Genomic DNA, 16,843 nt, shown 5'->3' with positions numbered 1-16,843 from the left:
CCCCAGAAGCCAAGCAGATGTCAGCACTATGCTTCTTGTACAGCCTGCAAAACTGAGCATAGTAAACGTCTTTTTTTAAAATAAATGACCTGGTCTCAGATATTTTGTATAGCAATGTGAGAATGCCCTGCTACAGCATCAGTGAGCTGCACACGTCTCTGTACTTCCCTCTCACTTCCCTTGAGGCCCAGGGATGGGAAAGAAAAACTCTCCAGCTGCCCCACCCTTGCAAACAGAATTTCTTCTACACTTCTCTCATTTTATAGGAGTTTGAATTTGCCATTGTTTCCTGCTGAGCTGCTCTGAGGAGTAGCAGCTAGGAAGCGAGGACGGGACTCTGCGGGAGATGAGCTTGCATGGTAGCCTCCTGTCTCTGGCCAGAGTCTGCCTTTTTAATTGAATCCCTTCTGGGCCCCAGTGAGAACGAAATACATCCCCCCAACTGATGACCTCAGTCCTCAAGCCCCAGTGCTGTGGTTGCTATTTCAAAGGATCAAAGTTGATTCATGTGGAGAACATTTCTCATTGGTTTCCAAGGGTTAACAGTGGGAAAGATAGAGTGAAGAAGATAGGATTAAACCACTGCCATGAGAAATTAAAGATGTGTTATAAAATGTATCAGAAAACTTAAGAAAATGTACTCTTCTCGTGTTTTTAAAAACAATGCTTAAAGAACTCTTACGAGTATCCTATTAATTTTTTTTGTTTAAAAACAATTCTTTTTTTTTTTTTTTTTTGTTTGGGACAGAGTCTCACTCTGTCGTCCAGGCTGGAGGGCAGTGGCGCAATTTCAGCTCACTGCACCATCTACCTCCCAGGCTCAAGCAATTCTCGTGCTTTAGCCTCCTGAGTAGCTGGGATTACAGGCACAAGCCACCATGCCTGGCTCATTTTTGTATTTCTATTGGAGATGGGGTTTCAACATGTTGGCCAGGCTTGTCTCGAACTAATGACCTCAAATGACACACCCGCCTTGGCCTCTCAAAGTGCTGGGATTACGGGCATGACCCACTGTGCGTGGCCCAAAAACAATTCTTAAAGAACTCTTATTTTGAGAATCCTCTTAATTTTTTGAACTTTTGGAAATAGGACAAAATACTCTTTGGAGAAGGGGAATAGGTCTCTGTGGAAGGAGAAGAAAGTTTGAACAAACCATCCAATGGGAAGCAACGAGGCAACAATTTCTCTTTTGTTATCCCACTGCTATTTTGTGGCTATGTACTGTCCGGGTAGTGTCAATAATGTAATCCTCTGCTGTGATTTAATGGCAATGTAAGGTTTCACGCTTAATTTTCTGGTAGTGTTTGAAAAATACATCACTGACCGTTAGAATGTGTTTTAAGTGACAAAACTATCTCATTCTCTTTTCTTTTTAGCTTTTCACCTTGGGAAGGAGGTTTCTTTACTTTTTATTTGAAAAGGAATTGTTTTTGTTGTTTTCCTAAAGCTGGAGAGTGAAGGAAGCCATCCTTGAGGAGTCAAGATAAACTTCGGATGTAAGGTCTGTTGATTTAAAGTAGCTTCTCTCTCTCTGAGACAGTAATATAAATGAAGCATTTGTCTTTCTGCCACTAATGCAGTTCTGCCGTTTGTAGTGGCCTGGGCTCCCTCTGGGTGGAATGTTTCACCAGGCGTTGTGAGAAGAGGAGAGCGGGATTCTGACCCAGGCGCTGCTGCTGGAGGCTCTGTGACACCCGCACATCGTCACTTAACGTGCAAGGGCTGTCCATGGTCACTGTCTCTTTACCGTGCATGATGTAATTGGTGTTTCATGACTATAATAGAAAAAAATGCTCAAGTGTCTGTGTGGATGATTGAATAGAAGAGAAACCTACTCTGTGCTCATAACACAGGGTTTTGTTTGTCCTATCTTCCCTTCCAGGTGAACGGTCACTGGGTCACAGAATTCCACTGGGAACGGGAAGAGCCTCTGGAGCAGCACCTACAGTCCTGCCTTCTGTGCTTGGGGTGAGTTGGGTGAGTGGAGCCAACCTAATCCTCGGGATGGGGCAGAGTAGCATCCGCAGGCTGGCTCTGCCCTGCCCAGTGGTCAGGGACAGGTGCTCCGGGTGGGGGCTGTGCAGGCTGGGTCCCTTCACTCCTTAGGCTCCTGTCACCTTGCTCTCAGCCACTGCTGCAGGCGAGCATTGGGCGGGCGGATTTCTCACAGGAGATAGACAACTTCAAAGGCATGGTTGCTGTCTATCCTGTCACCCTCATGCACTCACAGGATGAGATTTTTTTTTAACCATTTGGCAAAATAAAATTTAACTGTCAAAAAGAAAGGTCTGATGCTGCCTATGAACGGTTTTATATTTCATCCTTAATGCTTCTGTCTCTCTCTTTTTTTTTTTTTTTTTTTTTTTTTGAGATATGGTCTTGCTCTGTTGCCCAGGCTGGAATGTAGTGGCACAATCGTAGCTCACTGCAGCCTCAAACTCGTGGGCTCAAGTTAGCTCTGATGTTAGCCTCCCAAGTAGCTGGGACTACAAGTGTGCACCACCATGAACATTTTTATTTTTATTTTTTAAGGGATGAAGTCTCACTATGTTACCCAGGCTGGTCTTGAATACCTGGGTATAAGAGACCCTCCCACTTCAGCCTCCCAAAATGTTGGGATTACAGGCATGAGCCATCATCCCCAGCCCTATATATATAAAAACTTCAGGACTATTATTTATCTCCTAAAATTAGTGTAGAGTAATTTTTAAACCCCCTCGCCTGTATTCTGCGTATCAGCTTTAGTTGCTTTCTCTTGCCGAGCCTTCTGCATTATCCAGGATTGTTTTATTCTCTCAAACACAGCCATTTCCTTGAACAGGGGAGGTAATACCTGCATAAGTGTATGTACAGTATGTAGCAAACCATGTGGGTAATTCCTAAACTATTTTGCTTTGCAATAATCAAGGGTTTGAAAACCCTAGGTGAGTACTGGCCCTCTGGTGCCTCGCTCCCTCAGCTCTCTCTTCTCCGTTTTCTTTGCTGCTTCATGCTTTCCTCCATCTTTGCTGTGTGTCCCCTTCTTTCCTAATTATTTTGCCTTGAAATGCTGCTTTTAAAATACGGTTGCTGGCTTCTCAAGCTTTCCATATTTAATTTATGCTAAGTCCTGTATCTTGGTGGCAGCGCATCAGTCTTTCCTCGGCAAAGTCCTTGCTGACATATCCTTTTTGTCCTCTACTCCAACGTCTGCTCTGCAAGAGGCGTCTGGCTGCAATGCCTCATGCCAAGCTGTTTTGAAATCATTTCTGAAAACTTACCATTTTGCTGAAAACGTATTTCTCTATTGGAGTCTCCAGTGACAGATGGTCTGTTTCAATATTTTCCTGCCCATAAACAATCCCAATAGTCATGGAAGAGAAATGTATACCTTTGTAAGGAGCATTTTGGGTGGGCTTTCTAGGGTTGGTTTCTTTGCTTGTTATTTCCTGCTAGAAGTATGTTAGATGGAGGCTGTGTCCTATTATAGAGCCGTGTTTTGCATAAAGTCTCATCAACTGTCAGCATCATGACTTAAAATGTGATAATGAGATAGAGACATTTAAGTTCCAGGTTGCTCAGACAGTGTGGAGTCGATCATGCCTGCATAGCTGTCCAATTCAAGCATGCATGCCGACACGTGTGTGTCTCTTTCAGCGTTCTAAGTTGGATGACAATTTTACTTTGGATGGATTTTGTGATTTGCATAGAATTATATACATCTTCTTTAAAGTCTTTTGCCCAAGTTGCACTGAGACTCTCAGAAGGGTGATTTTCAATAGGGAATCCTGGTACTTATGGCTGTAACATTTGAGAAGAGCTAACACTTGACACACTTCCTCATTTTCAGCAGCACTGTGAAAACTACAAATTCATTTACACGATTTGTTGAAAAACTGCAGAAGTTCCTTAAATTTTATTTCTTTTTTTGAGACGGAGTCTCGCTCTGTTGCCTAGGCTGGAGTGCAGTGGCATGATCTCAGCTCACTGCAAGCTCTGCCTCCCGGGTTCACTCCATTCTCCTGCCTCAGCCTCCCAAGTAGCTGGGACTACACATGCTTGCCACCACACCTGGATAATTTTTTGTATTTTTAGCAGAGATGGGGTTTCACCGTGTTAGCCAGGATGGTCTCGATCTCCTGACCTTGTGATCTGCCTGCCTCAGCCTCCCAAAGTGCTGGGATTACAGGCGTGAGCCACTGCGCCCAGCCTAAATTTCGTTTCTAAAAGAAGTGAGAGCTAAAGGTAATAAAATTACATATGAGAAAAAGAAAATAAATTTGAGAAGATTAAACCCTCAATAATCCCATCTTGGCTGAAAGTGGGCAAAAGGCAGGTTGCAAAAAGCAACAACAATAGGTGTATCCTCAGATTTGTTGTTGCTTTTTCTTCTACCTGGAAAAGCTTTCCATCATCATTTAGCAACATATAAAATCTGAGTGTTTCAGACTAGAGAGCCAATGTAAATACTTCCAGGGTGTGTAGGCTTTCTTGACGGTGTTTATGAGGACAAATAACAAATTGTATACCTGTTGTCTTTATTTATAGAGTTTTCAAAATGAGTTCTGGGAAATGTTAGGCCATGTATAAAAGAAGAGGTGGTCTTGAGAAAGGCCATGGTACCCGTGGCTGGAGGTCCTGGACACAGCCTCTCCCTCATCTCATCCATGGAGAAAGTTCCCTATATTAGTTTGTTCTCACATTGCTATAAAGAACCACCCAAGCCTGGGTAATTTATAAAGAAGAGGTGTAATTGACTCACAGTTGTGCAGGCTGTACAGGAAGCCTGGCTGGGGAGGCCTGAGGAAATTTTCAATCATGGCAGAAGGTGAAATGGAAACAAGCACATCTTCCATGGCTGGAGAAGGAGGGAGAGAGCGAAGGGTAAGGCACCACATGCTTTTAAACAGCCAAGTCTTGTGAGAACTCACTCACGATCATGAGAACAGCCAGGAGGAATTCTACCCCCATGATCCAATCACTTACCACCAGGTCCCTCCCCCAACACTGGGGATTAAAATTTGACATGAGATTTGGGCAAGGACACAAATCCAAACTCTGTCATTCACCAACATGTTATGACACCTACCGCTCCTTGCCTCAATGCTCGTTTTCGGCTAGCTTCAGTTGCCAGTTTCTGGTGCTTCTTAAATGGGTTTCTTAAATAGTTTTCGGAGGTTATGTAAAATTGTGTCACCGAAATATGTGTGTATGCGTGTGTGTGTGTGTGTCTGCACACATGCACATGATCTCCTGGGGGAGAGATTCAAACATTTTCATCATGTTTTCAAAAGATGCCGGGATCCACAGAAGGTTAATAATTACTTCTTTTTGTGTCCTTGTTCAGCATGGGTTCTTTCAGTGAAATTAGGTGAATACATCATATAGCCTGACAATGTGAATATAGATTGTGCTATAATTTAAGTGTTTCTTCTAAGAAGCAAGTGTTGAAAGCTTAATCGTTAAGACAACAGTGTTGGGAGGTGGGGCCTGATGAGGTTGATGCCATCATGATGGGAGTGAGTGAGTTACTGTGAGAGCAGGCTCCTGATAACAGGATGAGTATGGCCCCCTTCCACTGCTCTCTCACACACACTCTCTTGCCCTTCTGCCTTTCGTCATGTTATGATGTGGCAAGAAGGCCCTCGCCAGATGCCAGCCTCTTGATCTTGGATTTCCCAGCCTCCAGAACTGTAAGCCAATAAATTTCTGTTCATTATAAATTACCCACTCTCTGCTGTTCTGTTACAGCAGCACAAAACAGACTAATATAGATTGCAAACTCAAAAGGCTTTGGAAGCAAGGCTGGTAAAATGAAGGAGCGCAGCAGGTGATCTACAAGGCAGTAGGGAGTGTTGGAGCCTGTGGGCAACTTGGAGAGTGGTGGCTTATTTAAGGACACCCTAATTCAGTCAAAAAGTTTACATTCAGCTCAACTGCTGGCTGAATATGGTTCACAGGGACTGCACTGCCATTTATGACAACCTTTGCTTGTTGAGAACAAGAGAGAGAGATAGCCTCCTCCTTGTCTTTATTTTCTGTTTATCTGCTAGAAATGCAGAACAATAGTATGTAGATGGGATAGGAGCTGGTCATCCCGGGTCCCAATCAAACAATATCCTGACATGATTTACAAGGATTGAGTCCTTTCAAAGTGTTCAGTTGAACCTAGAACAAAGTAGAGAATTTCTGACATGACCTGCTAGTTGTGCCCCGCACGGCCTGGCCTCTGCCTGCCTCTCCCACTGTCTCTGGGCCTCTTGCTACTCTCCTCTTCTCTCACTAAGTTCCAGACTTCTTTCTTCTCTCTCCATGCATCTGGCTCTTTTCCACATCACAGTCTTTATTTCTGCTCTTTTCTCTACCTGGAAAACCTTCATATTTACTTTCATAGCTAACTCCTACTCAGTTCTTTAGGTTCTAGTTCATACTTTTTGCTTAAGGTATTACTATCCTTACTGTTCATAGACAGCAAATTTCTTGAGAGCAAGGATCATGCAAACCATTTTTGCTGCTGCGCTTTCTAACACAGCACCTGACACCCAGTAGGCACTTAATACACATTCTTTGAATGAGTCCACCGCAATATCAATGATTAGAGATGAATAGATGTCTGGGAAAAGCTGACCTCTTGGGTGAGAGGCTTCACGGATGGCACAGCCTTGGTGTGGTCACCATATCCCATGGACTGACTCTCAACTTTGTAGGTTTCTGAACCTGAGTTGTGTGTCTGTCAGGACTCAGTGATTGATTGACCCCCCTAAACTTATGGGAGACTGTGGTTTAAACTAGAATGCTGATTTTAAAATTCATTATAAGACTGGGCCCAGTGGCTCAGTTAGCATTTTGGGAGGCTGAGGTGGGCAGATCACCTGCAGTCAGGAGTTCAAGACCAGCCTGGCCAACCTGGTGAAACCGAGTCTCCACTAAAATACAAAAATTATCCAGGCATGGTGGTATACACCTGTAATTCCAGCTACTCAGGAGGCTGAGGCAGGAGAATCACTTGAACCTGGAAGGTGGAGGTTGCCTGTGTGACAGAGTGAGACTCCATCTCAAAAAAATAAATAAATAAACAAATTCATTATAAAACTAAAACTTCTCTTATATCTGAATGCTTAGGTCAGCCCACCAATGTATTTTCTCATTAGACATTGATAAACATGGAGATAAAATAGATAGTGGAAGAATTAGAAGAGAACATGGAAGCAGAATGTGATCTAGAGCCCTGTTTGGCCACCACAGCAGGTATGGGATATGAACAGCTGAGTTAATTGAGCAGGTTAATGGGGATGGCCTTGCCTTCAGTGGTATTGGAAGGAACCTGACAAATTATTGATCCATTTCTAGACTCTAGGCTATTGCCTAATAATTTGTGTTGTGTTTCCTCTAAAAAAATAAAAGAGGATACCAAGATTCAATAGATACCAAGCACTCATTTACATTGCCAAGCCTTTATTGAATAGCTAGGTCTCCTCTTTCTGCTTTTGACCTCAGAGACATAGTTACTTGTAAAATGATTTCTGCAGATGGCTAATCTAATCCAAAGTGAATTAATTTCAATAAACTTTCAGAAGGTGAACTTACCTTGTCTTTGACTTCGATCCTCTGTGCTAACTTATTAATAATTACTAAATGATTGTTGATGGAATACATACTGTTTGAAACCAGTTCGTCTTAGTTCTTTCAAGCTGCTACAACAAAAGGCCTGAGACTGTGCAGTTTAGACACAATAAAAATATGCCTCACAGTTTTTTTTTTTTTTTTTTTTTTTTTTTTGAGATGGAGTCTTGCTCTGTCGCCAGGCTGGAGTGCAGTGGCCTGATTTCGGCTCACTGCGACCTCTGCTTCCGGGTTCAAGCGATTCCCCTGCCTCAGCCTCTCAAGTGGCTCGGACTACAGGCTTGCACCACCACACCCAACTAATGTTTTGTATTTTAGTAGAGATGAGGTGTCACCATGTTGGCCAGGATGGTCTCGATTTCCTGACCTCGTGATCTGCCTGCCTCAGTCTCCCAAAGTGCTGGGATTATAGGCATGAGCCACCGCTCCTGGCCATGCTTCACAGTTTTAGGGGCTGGAAATCTGATATCAAGATGCCAGCTGACTGGTTGTCTAGTGGGAGAATCACTTCCAGGTTCATAGATGGCACCTTCTTGCTGTGTCCTCACATGGTACGAGGGGCCAAGGTGCTCTCTGGGGTCTTTTCCACAAAGGCATTAATAATCCCATTCACAAGGGCTGTGCCTTCCTGACTCAATTACCACCCAAAGGCCCTACCTCTCAATACCATCAATTTGGGGCTTAGGATTTCTACCTGTGAATTTTGGAGGAACTCATACATGAGACACAGCCCTGTGCCATTAGGTCTTACTGCCCATGACATTACCTGGTGAATGATGATGGGGAAAGAGGGGCCACAGTATTATCTAATTTTGGCTTATTTAAGTTGAGATCAGTTTTCTGGTAGGTATAAAAGCACATGCAAACAAAGAACAGCTCATAGTAGAAGACAGAGAAATACAATACATGTTCAAAGAAGCAAACCTATGTTCTTTTAAAATTAATACAGTATTTCAACATTTCATGCAGCTACTGGAAAAAGAATAAGCCTTTATCTTTTTAGTTCATGTAAAAGCACTTTGGAATGGATTTTTTCAGGATTGGGAAGTAGCATAAAATTAATGTCCCTTAAAGTCACCTTATAGATTTTCTGTCTGAGACCCCATTAAGGCAACCTAAGTATTGCCATGCTTGCATGCTGACCAGAGTAGAAGTATCACTCATATTTAGAGTTTTAAAAAATGCAATTACAGGAGAAGTCAACAGGTGTGGCTTTTGTTTTTTCTTTCTAAACCCCGGCTTAAAGCGCAAGCGCACAATTCTCAGAGCAGGGGACCATGACCATCTCACACTATTTATAGGCACATACGAGGCTCATCAGCAGATGCCAAGTCTCTGCTGCAAAGGCTGTAGCCCTACAAAGGCTGGAGACTGGCACGGCACATATTTTATTGTGCCAGACAATACAAAGCTGGAAGGCTGCTTTATATAATTGCCTTTTGCTGTTGCATAAAAAAGGGTGGATGTTGGACAGGCAAAAACAATAACTATTTTCTATGGTTGTCTTTATACATTTTATGTAATTTTAGATTTGTCATATTATGCCAAGAGAAAAAGTTGACTGATCAGTGTCCAGTAGACTTGTTTTTTTTTTTACATACGGCTAAACATAATTCATATGATTAGTAGAATAATGTCTTTGTTCCCCCCATGAAATCTATTAATTCCCAATACCTGCAACTTGCAAATATTATGTTATTTGGAAAAAAGCATCTTTGTAGATGTGATTAAGTTAAGGATCATGAGATGGGAAATTATCCAGGTGGGCCCCAAATGCCTTCAGAAGTGTCCTTATAAGAGAGAGAGGCAGAAGGAGATTTCACAGACACATAGCTGATGTGAATATGAAACAGATTTAAAGGTGCTGCTGAACTGGAACGTGGGAATGATGTGGCCACAAGCTGAAGAACGTGGCCGTCACTAAAAGCTGGAAGAAACAAAGCATAGGTTCTCCCCTAGAACCTCCAATGGGTGTGTGGCTCTGCTGAGACCATGATTTTGGCTCAGTAATGCTGATTTAAGACTTTTCGCCTCCAGAACTATGAGAGAATATATTTCTACTGTTTTAAGTTTCTACATTTGCAGTAATTTGTCAGAAGAAACAAATATAAGAAGTAGCCAATATATTGACTGCGTTAGCATTTTAGCATTGAAATCTTAAAAAGGTGTCATACATCATCAAGATGGGAGAATTTAGGTTTCATTTCCTGCTCTGCTACTAGCAACTTGCTTACTTCCTGCCTCTAATCGACTATTTTTCAGTTAAGGGAGAAACGATTTAGACAAGCTCAAGACCTTGCAATAACTCTTTTAATGGTCAGTTTTATTTTTCCTTTGGCGCAAAAGGGCATTTGTAGCGTTACTCACTGGACGTCCTCCTATGTGCCTTTGTGATTTCAAATGTTATATTCTTGGCTTTTTCTAGGACCATCGTGGCTCACTAGTTTCACACTCCTTGACTCGATATTCAGCTCCAATTTTCATTCTGTTTAACTGAAAGAACTGCATGGTTCACAGAGACCTGGACATACAACCGTTAGAATTAAATTAGCACGCAAGAGTGCCCTGATGATCTTCACAAAGACGCAGAACCCAAGTGCTTTGGAATTGTTTTAGCACCCGGTTTGGAGCCAAACAGTCTCACAACTCCCATGATGACCCAGCTTTTTTTACACCTCTTAAAGTAGCAATATGAGTTTTGTCTTCCCAAGGGTAATTTTGGTTTCTTACAAAGGTAAGAAAGAAAAGTATGGAAAATGATTGAAATAAAAAGGGGGGCATACAAGGGGTAAATATCTTCAAGAAAACCTGTGTCTTTGCTTAAAATGATGTAGAAAAGATAGTGAAAGAACCAAACCGTCACAGCAAATTCTTTACAAATTAATGCCGTGATTCCTCAGTACTGTCGAAATTACAGTTCTGGAGAGGCTATGAAAACAACTTCCATTCTGATGACATGGAATCATTATATTTTTGTGACTATATAGCTGACAATAAAAGGAGCAATGATAACAATTCTCAAAAAATGTAGGTAGATTTGCAGAACTCTAGGTGGACAGGTATCATTCATGCATATTGACAATTAGCAATATGGAGATAGTTCTTATGGAACTTATGTGCTACACAAAATACAACTTAAAGTTGGTTATGCGTCAGTTTCCTTTCAACTGAGATCTTCCAAATTTTTGGATTGAAGTTCTTATACATTACATGGATTCAATGTACCCAATCTGATTGCTGGGTTTTTTTTTTGGATGCATTTTTTGTCTTATGAAATGAGTATATTATTATTTTTAATAAAGCTTTTATATTAGCTAATGGATAATTTTAAACCTTCAATAGAGAACATTTGGAATGATTGTCAAAGAGTGATAACATATATACTATAATTTAAATATTTGCTTCCTCAAACTCATATTGAAATTTAATTGCCACATTTAATTGCCAGCATAATGGCATTGGGAGGGGGGCCTTTAAGAAGTAATTGGGCCATGAGGGCTCCACCTTCGTGGTTGAGTTTAATGTCTTAATAAAAGGGCTTTAAGGAGTGATCTCTCTCAGCTCTTTTGCTCTTCTGCCACGTGAGGAAGCGTGTTCCTCTCCTCTGGAGGAAGCAGCATTTGAAAGGACATCTGGGAGCAGAGACTGGGCCTTCACCAACACTGAACATGTTGGCCCTTAATATTGGACTTTCCAGCCTTCAGAACTATGAGCCAATAAATTTCTGTTAATTATAAATTGTCCAATCTGTGGTGTTCTGTTATGGCAATAGGAAACAAACCAACACAATATGCTTTTATTGACAAGTGTACTGTGTCACTGTGGTGAGATATCTATTGGTAGACATATCTACTGTTCACATTTTATGCTGAAAAGTGATTCATTATCCTAGGAAAAAATACAATTCTCTCACACCCTGGTTTAATAACTAAATATAATTGTATTTAATAAAATTAATTCAAATCTACTTTCTGGTAGAATATGCTGATATCCAGTTTTGATTTTGATACTATATGAGTTTGATCATTTCAAATTAATGGAAATGGTCAAGCTATTAGTACTTAAGACAATAGCATGTATTATTCTCTTTCTAATACTTCATCATGGTGGATAAGCTCCTATACATTTCTAAATATTTATAATTTCCAGTTATTCAATTAATTAGTGCTTAATTATTAGCTCATTTTAAGTGGCCTTTGCATGTGGCTCAGTCATTCAAATGAGGCTAATGTCTATCTTGAATTTGGGGTTACTTTATACTCTATTATTCTCTAGCTAAATTTTGTTTGCTGTATCTTTATTACATTTCATATATCTGCAAAGCAGACAGCAAAACATAGCAATGAAAGACACTAAAAACTGATTAGAGGTCATGAAATCAGTACTCAAGTTTCCGCTCGAATCACTTCATGAAGATTATCTAACATGAGAGGACCCCATCTACTAAAAATTCCTTATCCTGAAGTTATACACATATGTATGAGCTCCTCATCAAATCATCTCTAGTCTCAGGTCTCAGACTAGTGTTTAGGTTTCCATTTCATATATCGATAGGTGCAATATGCTGCTTGCTGAAATATTATTCCTTCTAGCAATGAGAATGCTGCTGGTGATAGAGAATTATTTGCTAGTTAATTAGACAATATCATAAGATAAAGTTTTCTCCAACCAAGCTTCTCTCTCAAGACTAGTATGAACAAATGCCAAATTAAACATTTCAATGGAAATGAACTGGTATGGTGGTTCAAACTACATATAAAAGTAAAAAATTATAGTGAATTATTTAAAATATAATCAAGATGAAATCTTTCTTCTGGCAATTACAGAGTAAAATAATCTTGGATCCTTAGAATGAATTATTCTTCTCAGAGACAGAGAAATAAATTCTTCGAAGAGAGCAGGGATGTATCCAAAATATATAGAGTTGTAAGACAGTTTAAAGATAATACTAAATGAGTGTTGTGGGCCATTGTGAAATAAATATATCATCAGCCATCTCCAAATACAGCTTGGATTGCTTAGTTTTTATGAGACAATTAGAATGGGTTGTTTCAAAGTTTCAAAGTTAACGGAAAGGAATTAACTGAGGGCATGATATATCTTAGGGTTTCATTTCTTGCGGGCCTTTCAATAGACAATATGGTGTGTTAAATTACTTTCATTGCTGTCTTGATTCTGATGGATAGGTGGGCATAGAGTCTCATTAATGTATGTGCCTAACAGATGTTATTCAAGCTGTCTTTGGCATCGGCACAGATGGGCTGGATATGTGGCCTGCCAACAAGACAATAGATGGATTTTATCTCAAAGACTCTATTCTCATTGACCGGAGAAGTGCAAGTGGCCAATAAATGCCTGAAAGTGTCCAATGGAGAAGTTGGAAGTTCAGCATTGGGAAGAATTACATGCAACACGTGTTGCTTGAGCGCATGCTAAGGGTCAGGCTCCCTGTGGGGCACATGGTCAAGCTCTTTATGATTTATAGTCATGTGTGCAAGTAATTGTAATACAACTGAGAACAGAAGGTCCACCGGAAAGATAAGGACAAAATCCATGTGGAAAATTAAGTTCAACCTGAAGGTTGGGTTTACAGAGGAGGGTGAATCCAAATTGAGCCTTGAGCTATGATGGGGCTTATATGAGCAAATCTAGTGACTGTACACTCAGTGAAAGGAATTTGGGGATGAAATAACACAGGCAAGAAAAATAAGACATGTTCTAATTGGTATCTGTATTACCCTGATAGATTAAGAATGAAGTAGAGCATGAAATAGAAAAAGTATATTAGGCCCAGCTTATGGAAGGTGTTTAATGCTAGGCTAAGGATATATATATATATTTATTTTTTTGAGATGGAGTCTTGTTCTGTCACCCAGGCTGGAGTGCAGTGGCGCGATCTCGGCTCACTGCAAGCTCCGCCTCCCGGGTTCACGTGATTCTCCTGCCTCAGCCTCCTGAGTAGCTGGGACTACAGGCGCCCGCCACCATGGCCAGCTAATTTTTTTTGTATTTTTAATAGAAACGGGGTTTCACTATGTTGGCCAGACTGGTCTCAAACTCCTGACCTTGTCATCGACCCACTTCGGCCTCCCAAAGTGCTGCGATTATAGGCGTGAGCCACCATGCCCGGCCGACTAAGGATTTTTGTTCTATATACAAAGAGGATCCATCAAAATTTTCTGAGCACAAAAATAACCCAATGAATGTGATGTGGTAGGAAGATACCTGGGTGGTAATGTAGAGGAGGCATTGCAGCAAGACCACTGAAGGCAGAGATACAATATAGGGGACTGCAAGGCTATTGTACTGGGTTAGGTCAGTGGCAATCAAGGCTTGAGTTTGGGAAGTAGCCTTGGGAAAGTTTTAGAAGAAATGGGAGTCATAAATGAAAGCTATTTTACTATGATGAAGGCATCAAAAATGTTAAGAGACACTGGAGATACTGGAATAAAGCAGAAAATGTCCATCTTTTTGCAAATCCACTCTAGTATTCAGAGAAGATTAACTGAGCTTGACATATTTATAGGAAAGGCAAGTATTATGGGGAGAGAGAGTTGTTCATATGAAGACATGTTTAAAATTTTGGGGTTTTAAGATTTGAAAATGCAATGGATGATATTATTTAAATTCCATATCTTCAGTTTTTGCAAAATTATTGAATTGCTGAGTTCTAGAACCATGGGGTCATCATTGAAGCATGTAGAACACAACACTAGAAAAAATGGAAAGGCTTCTTATTGGAGGGATGGTAAATATATGCAACCTATATTCTTGGATTGTGAGGCCTTGCAATGCTCTTCCTTCATCTGGAGAGTCCTCTCCTCTTACCTTTCCCCAGGGCTGAAGAACAAGGAGGGTGTCCAGATAAGTAATTTTTCTGTGCACAGTGAATTAGGAGGCAAAGAAAATTGCTCAAAAAAATTGGTAAGAGTTTGGGATCTTAAAGACATGGTAATTGTGGTAGCCTCTGTGGATGTAGGGAGAAGGAAAGGGGGAGAGAGAGAGAGAGAGAAGGAGAGAAAGAGAGATTGTTCAAGGTGTTGAGACTTCAGTACTTGAGTCATGAGAACGTTGTCTAAGTGTCCTGGGCATAGCAACTAAAGTTTTGTATATTTCTTCTTTATAAGGATCTTATACACAAGATCTTGGACTACTGTTGTGTTTCCCTAGAAATCCAAAGTCGGCTAGCACCCAGCTCATATGTCATCACCCTGGGAAGTCTTCCTGTGTATTGCTGTTGTCTTTGTCTTTCTCGGAGCACTGATAGTGTACTGTGTACAACTCACTTACCAGACTTACATCAGTGAATCATGTGTAGATTGCTAGCAAGTATTCCTGGAGAAGTTACTTAAACTCTGTGATTCAGTTCTGTAAAAGAGAAGATTGAAATAGTACCCAACATGGTGTTGTTAGAGTATTAAATCAGACAATTCATAGAAATGGCTGTGCTCAGTGCCTTCCACTATATAAAGCTTTGATTCAGCGCTACTGTTGTTACCATCTGTGTTTTCCAGGACAAGACTGGGGAGGGAATCAGACTCAGGTAGTAGCGTATTCCTTTGAATCTCAGAGTTACAAAGTGAGGGTTATATAATGATTAGTTGCACAAATCCAGATATTACCATAAACATTTTAGCAGCAACATATCCTGATGCTCAAATTCTCAACTGATTGCTTGGCCAGGGGCAAATGTAGCCATAAACAATTTTAGAGCAATTTTGACAGTCAGAGATATTTTATGTGACCATCTCCATTGACTTTGGAATTGAAAGATTCTACTGAATTTTCATATGAAGGATATTGCAATTATGTGAATTGGAAGAATGATGTGAAATGAAGAAAGAGAAATCATATAAGCTATAGTTGAAGAATACAATGTATTCTTTTTTAATATACACATTGCAGCAGGTTTATCATTTGAATTTAAAATCAGAGCCGTATGTCCTTGTATGCCATTTATTCAATTTTTGAGGGAGAAAATAGTACTCTCAAATGTATCGTGAAATGACATTACATTTACCACCCACCAGCCTGTGTTGATTGAATAGTCCTGAATGTTCAGGTGCAACCTCTGAAAGTAAAGCAGAAATGAAGATATAAATACAATAGGCTCATTGTCTGTAGATAAACTGGAGAAATAATAAACTTGTTTTTCTAGGTAACATATGACACAGAGAATTTCTGATGCAATATTGAAAATGCCAGAAATGTTAAATCGGTAGGCAACATTAAGAACTATAAGAATGGTTTTGTTCTTGTGCCTAGCCACCCAGGAGAAACAAGAATATAGTACTTTCTCCCGTTAATGGTATAATGAATCCAGAACTGTTCTGTGGGATGTTTCTTAAACTTAGGAGGTGATAAACTCTCTCACCCTATACTTATTTCATTACAAATTAGTTGGAAATTTCTTCTTTAAAAAATTTCTCTTGGGTTTATTTTCTTCCTTCCATGCTTGCTTTTGCCATTAAAGCTGAGCTCCTTTTCAAGTTTGGATTGTTTTAGTGGTCTCTTGAAAAGTCTTCCCACTTCGGATGCATTCTAGATGATTGTATGGGGTTAATATTTTTACAACACTACTTTTATCATGTCACCTTCCTGCTCTAAAATTAATTATTACTGTCTATTTTTCTCACTTCATCCAATAAATAGCTGTTTCTTGACATTTTCAGGCTCAGCATTCCAGTCCCGCTCTGTCTCTCTCACTTATTTTTTCCCACTCATCAGTATTATTGTGATTCACTTGGAGCCCCCGTTGCAAGCACTTCTGCTTCTCTGCGCCATGTTCCTTCTCCCCTTTGTGCTTTGACTGCTCTGTCAGCTTCATCTCTTTTCTGCCTCCTGCGAGATCCATCTATCTAGATCGATTCCATCCTCAAAGCCTTCTTGCTGCAAACTTGGTCATCATTTACAAACCCAAATCAGCTCCAGTATGCCGTCTTGCACAGCAATGGCTGTAAATACCCTGCTGCCATGGTGAGCACAAAGAATGCACAGTCTCCGGAAGCTTTCCAGGGTTGTGAGGTCATAGCTGAGTCTTAATATTCTTGTCTCCCACAGGACTCTTGGGACATCAGGGTGGGCTACCTGGTATCTTATCTGCAAGAGAGCCCCAGGGCTTAGAATGATGAGGGATTTGGAGTGATAGATGGGTCCTGATATGGTTTGGCTCCCTGTCCCCATCCAAATCTCATCTCAAATTTTAATCGCCATCACCCCATGTGTTGAGGGCAAGGCCTTG

At 40.6% G+C, this 16,843-nt stretch overlaps 2 long non-coding RNA genes across 3 annotated transcripts; one reads left to right on the top strand and one right to left on the bottom strand.

Annotated features, from left to right (window-relative positions):
* The first annotated feature begins 1,376 nt into the window (after positions 1-1,376).
* LOC129524385 (uncharacterized) lies at positions 1,377-11,337 on the top strand. Of its 2 annotated transcripts, XR_008668140.2 has the most exons (4): positions 1,390-1,501; positions 1,596-1,757; positions 1,883-1,968; positions 10,028-11,337. It is a non-coding gene; the product is annotated as an uncharacterized lncRNA (long non-coding RNA). The 2 variants fall into 2 exon arrangements; XR_008668141.2 differs by lacking the exon at positions 1,596-1,757 and having other exon boundaries at positions 1,377-1,501.
* Positions 11,338-15,544: 4,207 nt separating this feature from the next.
* Positions 15,545-16,583, bottom strand: LOC129524384 (uncharacterized). The gene is made up of 2 exons (XR_008668139.2): positions 16,239-16,583; positions 15,545-15,673 (listed from the first exon to the last, which is right to left on the bottom strand). It is a non-coding gene; the product is annotated as an uncharacterized lncRNA (long non-coding RNA).
* Positions 16,584-16,843: the final 260 nt, after the last annotated feature.

Source organism: Gorilla gorilla, chromosome 7 (assembly GCF_029281585.2).
Source record: "Gorilla gorilla gorilla isolate KB3781 chromosome 7, NHGRI_mGorGor1-v2.1_pri, whole genome shotgun sequence".
Lineage (NCBI taxonomy): Eukaryota > Metazoa > Chordata > Mammalia > Primates > Hominidae > Gorilla > Gorilla gorilla.
Note: the sequence above shows the minus strand (reverse complement) of the source record. Positions and strands in the feature narration are given on the sequence as shown.